Below are 17,590 nucleotides of genomic sequence, written 5' to 3'. Positions count from 1 at the left end.
AGAGAGAGAGAGAGAGTACAGAAAAGGGAAAGGGGTTGGGAAAGTATAATTTCGACAATTACATTTTATGTATCATGACCGGGTGGTGCTATATATAATAGCATATATCCAGAAGACCCAACCTGAACCCGAATAATTTGTAACAAATTATTAGACAAATTATGTCTCCAAGGTTTAATAAATACCATTTAGAATAGCAAATAGAAAGTTATTTACTCTATTATTTTTCTACAAATAATTTTCAAAAGGCTATTTTTTTTAGAATGCAGAATAATAATAAAATATGGATGTAGATACACTGATATACTGATAAAAAAAAAAAAAAACTTAATGTAGAATAAGGCAATAATAGAGAAAGAAATGTACCAGTTAAGGAGGAGTTAAAACAATTTCTCAAATTAGTTATTACATTAAAGCCATTAAATAATTGTTATTATATTTGTTATTGTAACGGTGATTTTACAATATTTTGGGGGAAAATAAAACATCAATCAAAATGTTTTGTTTACTGTATTTTTGTTAATAGTACAACGTTAATTTAAAAACATATAGTATAACTAATGTCACATTGTAAATAAGCTTATTCAATAACAGTGACATTGTATTATCACACACAAACTTTTTAACACCAACATTTTTCTTATATAAAAGTACTTAACACTGCATTATAAAAATTTTAAATCAAACAAAAAGTCTTTGAGCGCTCATTTTGCATACAAGTATGCTCTATAAAAAGTGATTAATTACTTTAAAAAAGTGTTTGAACCTATTTAAAACTTTTAACTGTTATTCTTATAATCATGCAGTTAGTTAATTTACTTAATTTTTAAGGCATTGGATTTTTTTAAAGCCAACTAATTGCTTTAAAAGTGGTATGTTTACTCACATTTTTAAAAGGCAACTAATCATTTTAAAAGTTAACTAATCAATTTAAAAGCAATGGGTTTACTCACATGTTTAAAAGGCAGCTAATAATTTTAAAAGCAATGGGTGTACTCACAAAAAAACTCAGCTAATTGCTGTAAAACAAGTCAAAAAACAAAAAAAAAGTCAACAAGTCGCTTTAAAAGTCAACTAAAAATGTAAAAGCAATGGGTGTACTTACAAAAACAAGTCAACTAATTTTAAAAGCTACAGGCTTTCAAAAAAGACAAGAAGTCGCTTTAAAAGTCTAATCATTTTAAAAGCAATTGGCATACTCACTAAAAGCTACAAGCTAAAAGCTAAAAGTCAGCTAGTCGCTTTAAAAGTCAACAAATAATTTTAAAAGCAATGGGTGTACTCGCAAAAAAGTCAGCTAATCGCTTCAAAAGCTACAGGCTTACAAAAGGCAACAAGTCACTTTAAAAGTCTACTAATCATTTTAAAAACAATAGGTTTACTCATATTTTTAAAAGGTAATTAATCACTTTAAAAGTCAACAAATTGTTTTAAAAGCAGTTGGCGTACTCACTAAAAGTTAACTAATCGCTTTAAATGCTATGGGCTTAAAAAAAGTCAGCTAATTGCTGTAAAAGCTACAGGCTTTCAAAAATGTCAACTAGTTGGTTTAAAAGCTACAGCCTTATGAAAAAGGCAACAAGTCACTTTAAATGTCAACTAATCATTTTACAAGTAGTGGGTTAACCCACATTTTTAAAAGGTAACTAATCACTTTAAAAGTCAACAAATTGTTTTAAAAGCATTTGGCGTACTCACTAAAAGTCAACCAATCCTTTTAAAAGCTACAGGCTCTCAAAAAAGTCAGCTAATTGCTGTAAAAGCTACAGGTTTTTAAAAAAAGTCAACTAGTCACTTTAAAAGTCAACTAATCATTTTAAAAGCAATGGATGCACTCACATTTTTAACAGGTAACTAATCACTTTAAAAGTCAACAAATTGTTTTAAAAGCATTTGGCGTACTCACTAAAAGTCAACTAATCGCTTTAAAAGCTACAGACTCACAAAAAAGTTAGCTAACTGCTGTAAAAGCTGCAGGCTTTTAAAAAGTCAACTAGTCACTTTAAAAGTGAACAGATAAAATTAAAAAGCAATGGGTGTACCCGCAAAAAATCCAACTAATTGTTTTAAAAGCTACAGGCTTACAAAAAAAGTCAACTTGTCACTTTAAAACCTACAGGCTTACGAAAAAGACAACAAGTCACTTTAATAGTCTACTAATTATTTTAAAAGCAATGGGTTAACCCACATTTTTAAAAGATAACTAATCACTTTAAAAGTCAACAAATCATTTTAAAAGCAGTTGGCATACTCATTAAAATCAACTAATCGCTGTAAAAGCTACAGGCTTACCAAAAAAGTCAGCTAATTGCTGTAAAAGTTATAGGCTTTCAAAAAAGTCAGCTAATCAATTTAAAAGCTATGAGCTTACAAAAAAGTCAACTAATCACTTTAAAAGCTACAGGCTTGCGAAAGGCAAGTCACTTCAAAAGTCAACTAATTGCTTTAAAAGTAATGGGTTTATTTCCAAAAAAGCCAACTAATAGCCAACTAATTAAACAAGACAACAAGTTTACTCACTAAGAAAGTCAACTTATCACTTTTAAATCAATGGCTTTACGCACTTGTTAAAAGTAAAGTCAACTATTAGCTTTTTTTTTTTTTACAGTGTGTGATATTAAGCTGTTTTTGGATTTCTTTCATTAAAGATCTGAACTCTTTGGGCTGTTCTTCAATCACACCTATACTAATGATTCCTCAGTAGTTCACACCTTAACATGTGCAATAAAAGTTGCTCATACTTAAATTGGCTTAACCGAAACGTGCCTCAGGGTTTGCCCGATGAAACAAGCAATCAGCAAATAGTCATCTGTTGTGTGTTACTAGGAATAGACGTGTGATGTTACATCAAATTATTTTTGAAAAAAAATTTTTTTGCATCCCAATTTACGGTACATATATTTTGGCTTCATTAATGCTTGCAAACATGTCCTGATGTGCTCTTTGACGCAACAGGCACTTCGGTGGAAAGGAGAGGTTTTTTTTGGAGATGGTGAAGTAAAGGAGGTGTAGGAAAAGGTTGGGGAAACAAAACAAATATTGGGCAAGACGACTTGGAGGGAAATCGATGTCTCTTTCACTTAATCACTGCCACCCACTTTTAATAAGCTGTTCACTTTTTACTTTTTCTTAATATAGAGGGACAAAAGTAAAGTTCATTTTATTTATAGATTTAAACTTTTTTAATCTACAAATAAAAAAAGGGCGGGGGGGGGGGGGGGGAATTAGAAAAGTAATTAAAGACTATTACTTTAGAAACTATCAAATTGAAATGGTAGATTAATAGAAATGTATTATCATTAAATGCAAATAGAACTAAATTCATTTTATAAAAAGTTCTGAAAAAAATTATGCTATGGACATAAGCTAAATAAAAATAAATGTATAAAAATAAAATAAAATTATTTTATCAATGGAGAATGATGTAACTTAAATATTCGTATGCCTGTAAAACATTAAGAAGATTTTGTATTTCTTTGTATTTCTTTTCTTTTCACACAGTGGCTCAGTGGGTAGCACAGTCACCTCACAGCAAGGAGATCGCTGGATATAGTCCCAGGTGGGCCAGTTGGCATTTCTGTGTAAAGTTTGCATGTTCTTCCTGTGTTTGTGTGGGTTTCCTCCAGGAGCTCCGGTTTTCCCCACAGCCGAAAGACATGCGGTATAGGTGAATTGGATAAACTAAATTGGCTGTAGTGTATATGTGTGAATGAGAGTGTGTATGGGTCTTTCCCAGTACTGGGTTCTGGCTGGAAAGGCATCAGCTGCGTAAAATATTTGCTTGAGTAGTTAGCGGTTCATTCCACTGTGGCTACCCCTGATAAATAAGGGACTAAGCCGAAGGAAAATTAATGAATGAATTTGTGTGGAGTGAAACTGCGGAACAAAGTCTAGATATGACAGAATCATAGAGTTAATATGATTATTATTGTTATGGATTATAACTTGTTATTATGGATTGTTAGTTATTAATAATGTAGAACATGGAAGGGATACGATTTAATGAGCAAATAAGTTGCTTCCTACTATTTCTTTTTTTTAACATCTATAAGCTAAAATTGTTTAGTATTGTGCATTATTATTATTTAGTGTATTTATTATCATTGTATTTTTCTACATGTTTGAAATAAAGTATGTGTGTGAATGTTGTGTTGGTGAGACATTGAGAACAAAAAAAACAATTTCAGAGATTTCGAGATTTTGGCCTGTTTGTCTTTCTATATAGTCAGTCTAATAAAAAAAAAACATTTAAAGAACACTTTTAAGTGTTTCTTTTGTCACAGTTTGTTTCTTTAGATTTCAATTGCATTAAGTCGTGCGTAAGTATATAAAGGTTGTTGTCTCACAATTAGATTTTTTTCCAGCACTGAGACATAAAAAAAATCACATTTTTATTTGTATCTGCATATGTTCTAAATGTTTTTACACAGCAATTTGTGCAAATATAATTTGCCTGTGTGACTATATATACAATTTTATTCTGAATCAGAATCAGTTTTATTGCCAAATGTGCTTCACACACACAAGGAATTTGTTTTGGCTGCAGAAGCTTCAAGTGTACATAAAGTGACCAACACAAGATAAATAAATATAAAAAAAAACATTAAACAGAGATGCAGTTAGTCAAAAAATCTGTATGTTGAATTGTGTGTACAGATTTGTTATAAATATACAGGTTATAAGGTGCTGTGTACAAATATGAATGGAGGAGGTATTGCATTGTATATTGATATAAGGTGCTGTGTACAAGTGCGTATGAGAAAGTATTGCGCACATTTATTGCACAGTAGGGGAATAATTAACTGTTCATAAGGTAGATAGCCTGAGGAAAGAACAACAATTTGTGAAAATGACTTTAATTTTTGTCTGTTTGCGTCGAATTATGGAGTGATAAAAACAAAAGTTTTCCCAAAATCCCTTCTTTTAAACCCTTTGACTCCAATATTAAAAAATGTAAAGTATTTTGGACCTGACTTCATCCAGTGTTTTTTGTGCTAGAAATGTATGCAAATTTTATTAAATATTACAGCATTTTTTTATGATTAAACATAAATTAAACTTTACTTTTTACTATTCCTAAAGTAATCAATCAACTAGAGAAATATGGCAATAACTAGTTCACAAGAAACTTATAAGTAGTAAAGAAGTAGTTTATTGATTCTATTCACCAGCATCATCTTGCTTTAAATAATCACCTTATACACATTAAACATCTTGGTTTTTTTTTTGGAGATGTTTAAAACCCTCAGATTACAATTAAAACATACTGGTTAATGTTTTTTGAGGGTGTTACAGAGGCCTTTTATAAAGGCTCTAAAAATGTGCCCACATTTAGAATAGATCCCGAATGTGACCTCCATTTAGATGAAGCCTGCAATGTCTGAATCGTCATAAATCTGCTATTCAGAAAGCACTTCTAAACAAAGAGACTGAAAGAGAAAGGGAGAAAACAAAAAGAGAAATTCCAAGGCGTTCACTGCAGGGCAGAGGAATATATATATCAGAAAAATTCAGGGGAAAACAGAAAAGAATTAGGCTTAATTAGGCTTAAGTTTCAATTGATTTGTTGGTTATGTTTTTGAGCAGTCAGCAGTGGAAATTAAATTAAAATAAAACACGATCATCCATTAATTCTGTTCGGAGCAGTTTGGAGATTAAAAATGAATAAATGAATGAATCGATTGATTGATCGATAGCTGGATAGAAGGATGAAATTATTTAATTAAAAATAATTAATTAAAATAAAATTAGATTAACTACCAGGTTAGTTTAGAGACTAAACTAAACTTCATTTTAAGCGTATAACAAATCCCTGTCTAAAAAATTGTGAAGTCTGGTGTGTATAAGTGATGTTGAAGTGGAGATTTATAACTGAGAGAAAACAAAAACAATTTTGTGACTTAAATAATTTATGGAAGGCCCAACATTTTTAAAACAGCTGGTAACACTTTAAATGAATGGTTCATTAGTTAACATTAGTTAATGTATTTACTAATATGAACAAATTATTAGTAATACATTCATTACTGTATTTATTCCTCTTTGTTACGTTAGTTAATGTTATTTAAGTTAAATAGTGTTAGTTCATGTTAACTCATGGTCCATTAACTAATGTTAACAAGCACAACTTTGGATGTAGTAATGCATTATTTAATGTTAAACTATGATTAATAAATGCTTTACAAGATTATTCAAACTTAGTTAAAGTTAGGAAATACATTAACTAATGGACCATTATGCTAAAGTGTTACCTAAATTAAATTAAATTAAATTAAATTAAATTAAATTAAATTAAATTAAATTAAATTAAATTAAATTAAATTAAATTAAATTAAATTAAATTAAATTGTGTATGTTCTGAGAATGTCTGCATTCTAACTAGTGTTATTTCACTGGTATCATATTGTATTTTCTATTGATATTTTGGAATAAACTTTTAAAGTTTTATAATTTTTGTTGTCTTAAACAGATATATCTATTTAGTTTTGATCAGATTTTATATTACTTTGAGTTATTTTACCATTCCACTTATAAAACCTTTGTATTAACAACAACCTGGAGTAAGTTCACATTCATTTACCTTCACTTACTCAGTTTTACAGTTTATTTCATTTCAATTATTTCACATATGGATTTACAATAACCTATAATAACCCTGTTTGGGTTAAGTCTTTTTTGTACTGTATGTTATAATTTTGTCTGATGGTGTTCTTGGATGAAGAATAAGAAAAGTACAAGAGTACAGAAAACCAGTCCTGCAGGAAACTCCCTTGGAGTTTGTATGGTAAACAGTCCCAGGTCTGTATCCGCAGCCTCTGCAAGCACATGCATGTCACCTGTACAGTGATGGGCTATGAGTCATGCTGAAATGAGACGCAGGGAGTGTCAGCGTGGCTTAGGCTGGGTGTGTGTGTGGGAGGGCAGGGTTGAGATCACTCAGTAGACAACACCCTAATTTCCAACGCTCACACGGCAAAACACCTACAGTAACCTATAGGATGCTCAAACACTCAATGGCGGTATATGTCTGCTATATCCGACCTGTTTATAATTTGGAGTTGTAAATGTTGTTCACACCCCAGTTACACATCAGGATCAAGTCTTTGAGTGCTTGCAGTAATAATATAAACTCTAGAAAAGAGCTTTTCAATGGTTGACTTAGACTTGTTAAGAATGATTAACTGATGGTTATCCCCAAACTTCATCAGATGATAGATTATTAACTGCAAAAAAAAAATCAAAGTGTGTGTGTGTGTGTGTGTGTGAGTTATGTTTAGATGTGCAAATGAGGGATTATTTAATTAAATGATGCCGTAATTTGTATAAAAGTATTAATTTGCTGTTATTATAGACTAACTGAGTATAAAAATCTGAACAGCAAATGAAGATTTGAACTTTGATTTGAACTAAAATGAAATGAAGATTTGAACCCCAATAAGTTCAAAATTAGTTTGTTTTTTGAACTTATTGGGGTCAAAGGTTTTTACAGAGGCTTTTGTCAGAAATTTCATTTTGTTACTCAATAACAATTTAAAATTAAAATAAATAACTAAAAATTTTACACATCCCTGTCCAAACATATTTGACATTTGAGGTGCGTAAGTGCTGTTGAAGTTGAGATTTATGGCTGCAAGAGAGAAAAAAACTCATTTTGTGACTTAATTATGAAAAGTGAAGCCGGGCTTCCAGCTAATTTTATCAAACCTCTTCAGCTGCTTTAGAACACAGCAGCACGAGTGGTCTTTGATGAACCCAAAAGAGCACATGTCACTCCGCTACTCACCCATTTGCACTGGCTGCCAGTTGCTGCTCGCATCAAATTCAAAGCTCTGATGTTTGCTTACAAAGCAACCTCTGGCTTTGCTCCTTCGTATCTGCTCTCACTTCTGCAGATTTATGTGCCCTCCAAAAACTTGCGTTCTGTGAATGAACATCGCCTCGTTGCAAGTTCGGGGGTCTTGTCTGCGAGAGACGCACCAATCAGCAAATAGGTTCCACTTCAGGGCGTATGCGCGCCTTGTCGCATGAGTGATGATATTAACCACCGCAGTCCGTAGGTTACCTAAGTCTTCCTTGCATCTAAGAACCACATGTGGAGGTTCCAAAGATCTGAGTGAGGGTGCCAGATGGTGCCCTGTCCCTGAGAGAGTAGGTCCTCTCTTAAAGTGATCTGCCAGGGGAGGGCCGTTGCAAGGAGGGAGAGTTCTGACATCCAGGTCAGGTTGGGCCAGAGGGGCGCAACTAGCAGAACCTGCTCCTCGTCCTCCCTGACCTTGCACAGTACCTGCGCGAGCATGCTCACTGGGGGAAACGCATATTTGCGCATGCCCCGAGGCCAGCTGTGGGCCAGTGCATCTGTGCCGAGAGAGCCCTCGGTCAGGAAAAAACAACTGGCATTGAGAGTTCTCGGGGGAAGCAAACAGATTGATCTGGCCTTCCCCGAAATGCGCCCATATCAGCTGAACAGACTCGGGGTGGAGTCTCCATTCTCCTGGATGTAAAGGCTGCCATGAGAGCGCGTCGGCTGCATGGTTGAGCTCGCCTGGAATGTGAATGGCGTGCAGCGATTTCAGCCACGTATGACTCCAGAGGAGCAGACGGCGGGCGAGCTGAGACATGCGGCGAGAACGTATACCCCCCATGTGGTTGATATACACCACCGTTGCCGTGCTGTCCGTCCTGACCAGAACGTGTTGTCGCTCCAGCACCAGTAAAAAATGGTGGAGAGCGAGGAACACTGCCAACAGCTCTAGGCGATTGATATGCCAATGCAACTGGGTTCCCTTCCACAGGCCCGCAGCTGCATGCCCACAACACAAGGCCGCCCAGCCCATGTTGGAAGCATCTGTCGAAACGACAACATGTCTGGATGCCTGTCCTAGAGGCACTCCGACCTGTAGGAACGAGGGGTCGTTCCAAGGGCTGAGGGCGCGGAGACACAGCACAGTAACAGTGACTTGGTGTGTGACTTGGCGTGTCCTTCAGGTCTCTTGCTGCAGACCAATCCCGAGGACAAACGCACCGGAGAATGCGCTTCTGCGTAAGCATTTTGAACGGCAGCTTGTGAAGACAGCGGTTCAAAACGCGCAAATCTAGGATTGGCCGTGGCCCACCGCTTTTTTGGGTACGATGAAGTACAGGCAGTAAAACCCGCTCTCCATCTTGGCTGGAGGAATTGGATAGATCATCACTACAATCACTGACGTACCAGTGCGGAGTGGGAGTGCTGATCCAGGAAGCGCTGGGGTCCCGTGAAAGAGCTGGAGGCGAGAGATTTACTCTCCCCTCGCAACCAAACTCAAGAGGAGGGACTTGAGGAGTGGGAGAAAGGAGACTGTCCTCCCAGAACCTGTGAGCCACTGGCGAAATGCATGGAACCTGCGAGCCAGAAGGCATAGAGTCCCAGACTGGCAGAGTTCGGGCTGTCACATCCGGAGAAGTGGAAAAGTGCTCTCTCTGAGATTTGGAGGCGTTTTTTTTTTTTTTTTTTAAGCCCCGTTGGATGAAGAGCCCAGCCCCTCACCTCAGAGAGCAAGTTCCCTCTTCTCCAGATGGCCCGTCTTTTACTGGACTTAGCGGCACCCTGGGGCATGAGCGCTGGTTGACTGCGGGGTGCTCGACGCTGCTGCTTGGCCGGAGGTGCAGGTGGGGCAACTCTCGTACACGAGCAATCTCTGCGACAAGCAGTGGATTTGGATGGTTCGTCGGGGGGTAGCGGTCTTGCATTCCCGCTGATGGATGACTCAGCCCATCGGATCCGACTGCATCGCGTGAATTCCTGGGTGAATCCACCGGCAGTGTGGCTGAACAGGCCAGCCTGGGATATTAGGGGAAGCAAGAAAGTGAACTTTGTCGACTCCGCACATATCTTTTGCCAGGTTAACCCGAGGTGGCGCTCCTGGACCACTAATGTGGCCATCGTCCTTCCCAGGGCACACGCAGCGGACTTGAGGTCCGTGGAACTCAGTCGGGTACGGTGCGGGGCTTGTAATAATTTTATTTTGGAAATTTGATCAGCTTTCATATTTGTTTTTCTTCTGAAGTCACATTGGCCACATATGTTTTTGTGAGAGCTTGCATCTGTTGGATGGCCAATGTAATAATTAAATAATAGATCTGCAGTCCTGCAGTCTGCCTGAATCATCTAGTGTTCAGAGAATTGAAATATTAAAAAATGGTTGAAACTGTGGAAATGTTCCAAAACATTAGGCAAACAGCATGGGTTGTGGTAAAATGCTGGTATCAAAAAAGTAGTAAAAGAAAAAAACAGATTCAGTTCAATCTAATAGTAATGTCCCATTTTCTGCTTGAAGCGTACCATTTATTAGAGGTGTATTTGCCTTACTGCAAAGATTTTTTTAATCGATAGCCAGAAACTGCTACTGTTTGCTACTGCGTCAGGTATTCACCAGCATTTCTGCACTCAATTACACAATATTTGAATTACATTTGTACCCTTAAGGAAATTAAAGAGGGTTTTGCTTTAAATAATTCCGTCAATAGAAACAAACAAACAAAAAAAATGGTATTTAAACTATAAGTTAATCACAAATTAATGGTTTTTCTATACTAATCAAAGCTTACTAGTATTTGCTGTTCTCAGAAATACAGGTTCAAAAGCTGTCACTGATGTGTAAAAAAATATTTAAAGTCATTCCTTGGATTTACTAATATTTTAAATTTATGTGGTTGTAAACAATTTATTTGGGTTAAATTTAAAAAAAAAAATTAAGTTGAACATTACTAAATTTAATTTGTTTGTTTAAACTCGACACATATAATTGTTTGCAACAATTTTTGGTCACACTTTATTTTGATGGTCCGTTTGTTAAATTTAAGTTACATTGCAACTAATTCTCATTAGATTATAAGTAGACTGTTAGGTTGGGGTTAGGGTTGTCCAACCTGATGAGTGATTACAAAAGTATTTTATTAGGTGGCATTTTTTGCAATGTGCTTCATAGAAACCAAATCACGTTTGGAATAAGTACGCTGCAAAACCTGTAGAAAACAGAAATGTTCTGGTAGGAAATTACTTATTACCAAATTTTAATTACTTAAAATAATTATTTTCTTTAAAAAACATATGTTGATAAACGAATGGTCTTGATTAATAAACAGTAATTAATTAAATCTTTAATTCATTCATTCATTTTTATTTATTTAGTTATTTATTTATATTTTTTCTTTGTTAATTTGATTGCTTGTTTTGTTTTTTGGTAATGTAAAATACAAAAATGTATACATATGAACATGTAAATAATGCAGCACAGTTCAATTTATTTTCAACACAACTTTAAGGTTGTCAATATTTAACCCAAAGTTAGGTTAAAACAAACCAAGTTTTTTATAATGTAAATTTTAAAAAATGTAAATTTAATCGGATTTCTGCCAGATCATCATCAGCATCATCTTCTTCTTCTTTTAATTACTTTTTTAAATATATGTTTAAAAATAATACATAAAAAAATAATATTCACAGTCACAACTAGTGTCAAATGGGTGTAACCAAATTTAAAGGGAAAGTTAATTATACTATGTAAATGAATATGAATTAGTCATCAATGTTGTTTTTTCAAAATTCATCCTAAATTGTATTCATAAGAATTTTTCTACCTCAAATTCAATGGAAATTCAGGATCAAGACATTTAAATCCTTTATCATTCACTGCATAATTCTGCTTCACAGACAGATTAGTGCCACCTGTTGGTTTTATTAATCACTTTCTAATGATACTCAATGCATTACAAAGACAATTCACATCATTTTCCTGGTAATGAAATGATGATTTATCGGTTAACTCTGAACATATATAGTGATTCTGTAATCAAAAGTGAATGTTTTTACATCTGACTTTTTATCAGTAATAAGAAAAAATAAATAAAACAAACACAAGTTTACAATCGGTAAAATTATTGAGTTTTCCACACGTTATGTATGCATGTCTGTGTTTTGGACGATGATTTGGCCTTTGACACACCCTTGTGTTTCACTTGCATTCCTATGACTTTTTTCTCCCTTTCTCTCTTCACCCCATAATTATTTTGTTTCTCTCCGTCTTGCTCTATCACTTCCGTCCCACAGTTTTCCTCATAAACCCTTCATTAAATCATGTTCCCCCCAAAGGTTTCTCCCGAAGTGTCTCCATTTCTCCTTTCTCTTCCTCCCTCTTTCCTCTCTTTGTGTGTGAATGTACTCTTTCTTTTCGCTTTTTTCTCTTTTCTCTCTCTGTGGCTTTAAGAGTGCTGTCAAAAGAAAACAGCTCTATGGCAACAGCAGACTGAAACCTGAGCTCAGTGATAAGAGAGAGCGGTGGTGGGAGGGTTTACTCTCACATAAACAGTGCGCTGTTTCCTAGCACTGCATGTGTAGTCAAACCTTATACTCACCTTCATTCATATTTTATGCTCATAGGTTCTGTTATGCACACTTTTAAGACAATGTGGTGTTTTTTATTAACATGTGCCTGAATGTCACAGCACAATATGACTTTTGATATCACTTTGATGTCACTTTAGATGTATTTTTACCATAAAATACACTCAAAAAAGGATGTTTTGCTGCTTGTTCAAACTACTTATTTAGAGTGATCTGAAACAACACAATTGTTGAGTTTTTGGGGTGGGAGAACTTGATTGTTTTATGTTCAATCCACATAAATGATATAAAATAATACTGTAAGTTAATTTTATTTCATGTTGTTTTAACACAAATCGATCGTTTTTATACTGTGAGACTTTATAAACTTTTATTTAAATATTCCTTAAAGAAAACATCTCTTTTTGTGACCTCTGATGTAGCATATTAATTTTTAAGTGCTTTGTATGTGTGTGCTATGTACTCAGTATGCCGACTTTTATTATTGCCATTTAAATACTTGAATATATAAATATTCATTATTACAACATTGATTTATTATAATGAATGCTTTATAAGTAAAAACGAGTTATCAATTTATTAAGAATTTCTTAACAGTTTATTTACAATTTATCTATATAATACAAATCAAGAAAATAAAAAATATACAGTTCTTTCTTATATAAAATTAGAACGTATACTTCTTTGATTAACTGAAATTTCAAAAGAATGGTGTGTATTCGTTTATTAATTAATTAATTAATTTTTTACTACTGAAAAGTCCTTTCAGTTGTGTTTAATCAGTTTAAACCTCATCTGATGGTCGTTTCAGTCGTTTTCAAGTGAAATTATTCCTTTTTATTATTGTTTATTTGTTTAGTTTTTTATTCTTTGCTTCATCAGAACAGTACACAACGCAGTAGTGACTTTGGCACTTGCCATGTGAAATTATTTGAAAATTAAATATTTTTATTTATTTAGATATCAAATATGTAATATTCTTTTAATCTAAAATTTGAAAAATTATATATAGTGATTATTTTCTTACATGACAATAAACTTATAAAAACTATAACTTTTTTATAGAACAACCCCGCCCTATCTTCACTTAAGTGTTTTTTGGAAACATGACAAACTTAAATCTGTTAACTTAAATCATAGCAGAGTTCATAAATCTTTAAAAAAAAATTAACATAATCTAAGATAATAGATCATTAAGTTACATTTATATATATTTAAATTACTGTTAAAACAAAGTATAAATGAACCAGTTGGCTTTTCTATAACAGCTGAAAAGCTGTCACGATTTTTATTTATTTATTTATTTATCTACAGTTGAAGTCAGAATTATTAGCCTCGTGAAGTATTAGCCCCCACTGTTTATTTTTTCCTCAATTTATGTGTAACGGAGAGAAAATTTCTTCAACACATTTCTAAATAAAATAGTTTTAAATACTAATTATCTATCTATCTATCTATCTATCTATCTATCTATCTATCTATCTATCTATCTATCTATCTATCTATCTATCTATCTATCTATCTATCTATCTATCTATCTATCTATCTATCTATCTATCTATCTATCTATTATTTTTACTAGTTAATTGTTTTAAGCCACACTTTATAATAAAAACATTGGAATAAGCCTACTTACATGAATAAATGAATAAAGATAATATATTAGAACATTATTGAATTACATTAAAATAGATTTAAATTAACTACAGTTGAAACCAAATATGGAAAGGAACAAATTTGCTTTCTTAAAACGTAAAAAGTGGTCAAAATTTTATTTATTTATTTATTTATTTTTATTATTATTATTATTGGTTAATTAGTTAAAAGTAAACAGCACTTTATGGTAAATGCATTTCAATAGTATAGTATTCAATAGTATTCCACATAAATGAAAAATAAAATAAACCAAAATATAATAAACACACTTGACTGAGCATCAATCAGGCCTGCTAAAATGTAAGTGTGAAGAGTAAAGGAAATGAAATTCTGAGAAGTGAGACTGACACTGATTTATTGGTATGAGAGGCCAATGAGGGTGAAAGTACCGATTTACTGTCTGACTGCTATCAAACACACTGTACTCGCCTGTCAACTCAAATATGTCACACACCCAAAATACAAGTGACGTTTGTAGATGACTTCCAGTGCCTCAAACCATATCACAACACCCTCCCAAAACGTCATATCCAGGTCAGACAATACATTTTTATACATGTTGTTTCACAAATTCTTGCTTGATGGTTCTGTGGGTCTCGTCTATCAAATCTGATCTTTATTTTGTATTTTCTATTGGATTTAAGTCAGGTGATTGGCTAGGCCATTCTACAGCTTGATTTTCTTTCTCTGTGTTTAAGAGTTTGGCTGTGTTTTGGATCATTGTCTTGATGAAATGTCCACCCTGGTTTCATCTTCGTCGTCTTGATAAAATAGGTGTTGTACTGAAGCAACTAATATTCATTTCTAATGATGAAGGGCAGAGAGTTGCTAAATAAATACTGAGAGATTTCTGCTGCTGTCTGGGCTTTTACTGCCTTTCTACAGCTCCCTTTCTTCATGTGTTCAATACTTTTTCCATGTGTCATTTCATTTTATTACACATAACTTCATTTGCAAACTAATTAGTTTTATTTTTTTCATATATGGATTTCTTTGGTTGTTACCAACTTTCAAGACTACAGTTTTGTAACCTTTTCATGCTTTATAAAAAAAAAATCCCATTACTGTTTACATATATTATGTTTATTAAACACAGTTGTTTCAGTCTTCCTGCTCCTGTTTGCTAGCATGTTTTAACTTGTATATTGCTAGCAAGCAATTATTGTTTTGATAAAATGTTTCAATACACTGTAATCCTGTTCTTCCATATCAATAGCATGTTTTAACCATCACTAGTAAGTATTCTAAGTTGCTAGTATGTTTTAACAAGTCACTAACGTGTTCACTAACACACTGCTCGGATTTGGTAAGTTAATATACTTACTAAGTTTTTTTTACAATTTATCAAAGGGTTTGCATGCTTTATTGCATGGTTCTATGGAATAGTTGATTATGATTGGTCAGTCGTGACATTCAAAAATGTATTATTTGATAATGTTAGCATAATTAAGAATGTTTTGATTGTACTCATTATCAAATGTTATTACACAACTGTCTGGAATACTCAATTCTGATTGGTACAACACAGGCTTATTCTGAAAATGTACCACTATATATACAATTCTGGAGAGCGCCAAATATATCCGAGGAGCTATGATTTTTTAGCACTTGTAATTTTTGTGAATCCACCCGAGGCCACTGTGTACACCTTTTCAGATCTCAAATTTCTCTTGTCAGTGCCATTTGCTCACGTAAACCCACCAGAGGCCGCTGTCGACTGACTGACTGACCGGTCCACCCGCCTCCTTTACTAAACCCAACCAATAGTGTTTTCAAAAGCACCAATTGACCTGTGCCACCCACTTCCCTAAACCCACCAACAGTTTTAAAAAGCAATCCAGAAAAATATTTTTTTTCAGGTTTTACCACATTCTTACCCAGTTATTTACTTGTTTATTTAATTTTAGGCTTCTGTTTTTCTCTCACCTGCTTTCTGGAATCGTTCTTCGCCAGACTCGAACCCCATCATCATGCTCGACATCCATACAGAGGTAAGCAGTAATGGCATCATACTGCCTCATAGCGTTTATTTTAAAGATGAAATGTAGCCATACTTCTGGCTACATAATTCACAATCTTCAGAAATGTAGATAGGGCTACATTTTCAGAATAGGTTGGATTGTAAAAGAAATGTTGGATTGGCCATGTTATTCCCAGATAACAACCACTGAATACCACAGGCTCATCTGGGAACTTTAAATCACCACGTCCCTTGATGAATCCATTCATATCCATATACTTACATCCACATTCATAAGTATCTTCTTTTCTGTCATACTGCTGTTTTTGACTGTTTGGCCCTGTCTTGTGAATGAATAATACGTAGGTTAGTATATGTTTCATTCAACTGTTTCTCTTATGTCAGCTTTGCATTTTTGACTGTTTGGTGCCAACTGAATTGACTGTATCATATGCAAGTTATTGTATATGCTCCATAAGCTTCACTCAGGCTGTTTCATGCACTTAATTGAAGAATTAATAAACTATTAAGGCATTATCTTATGTGTATAATTTTAGTTTTTTGGCAAGTAGTCATGTCATAAATGAGATAAAGTACATCCGGGACTGTTATTTTCACAGAATAAGGCCTGTGAGTCTTATTCTGAATAAGTTTTATTCAGAATATTATTTTATTTGATAACTTAATAGCATGTTTTAACATGTTACTAGCATATTCACCACTGTTTTCGTTCTCATTAAAATGTTCTGCCAACATCCTTGTTCTATGAAGCCCCTCCATCAGATATCCACAATTTGTTGGGAAAGAAAGAAGAGTTTTCAAGCTGAACACAAACTGCACACACAGTGATCTCCAGTATTGAATTACAAGCATGCATCAGTGCTCATCCAGACTGAGTGCATTACACCTCACAAAAGACTGTTAAATTATACTGACGGCTTTATAAAGCAGCATTTGTGAGTAAAAGAAAATATATCAGTTTTTTTGGGATGACTTGTGGTTTGTGGTTCATGCTTGGAGTTTGGAGGCATATGGGATATTTTGCTGTCAGCTGTATAGTCACTGTCAATGGTTATCACATGCCATCTCACACTTGGCTGAGTGACTGGTATCTCTTTCTGTCACTTGCTCTCTTTCCTGACTCTCTCTTTTACCATTTAGGGTTGCATTCATATTTTTAATAGGGGTGTCTGTATTTGAATTGGGGCTACAGATTGGGTGCATAACAACTCTGGACTGATTTAAGGACGTAGAAATAAATGGAATGAATAATAATAATAATAATAATAATAATAATAATAATAATAATAATAATAATAATAATTATTATTATTATTATTAATATTATTATTATTATTATTTTATAGTGGCTTTCCAGTACTCAAGGACATTTTTACAATAATAGAAGGAGAACATAAAGGATAAAACCATCACAGATCACCCAAAAAAATCTGTAAATTAGCAGGTTTTTTTGTATTTTGGCATTCATTTAAAAAAAAAAATTCCCTCATCTATTTATGCTTTTGAGCTGCATTTCCTTAATCTTTCTCCCAACAACTTTTAACCTTAAAAAAATTTCTGTTTTATTAATATTT

Source organism: Danio aesculapii, chromosome 20, assembly GCF_903798145.1.
Source record: "Danio aesculapii chromosome 20, fDanAes4.1, whole genome shotgun sequence".
Classification (NCBI taxonomy): Eukaryota; Metazoa; Chordata; class Actinopteri; order Cypriniformes; family Danionidae; genus Danio; species Danio aesculapii.
This window is presented reverse-complemented; position numbering follows the sequence as displayed.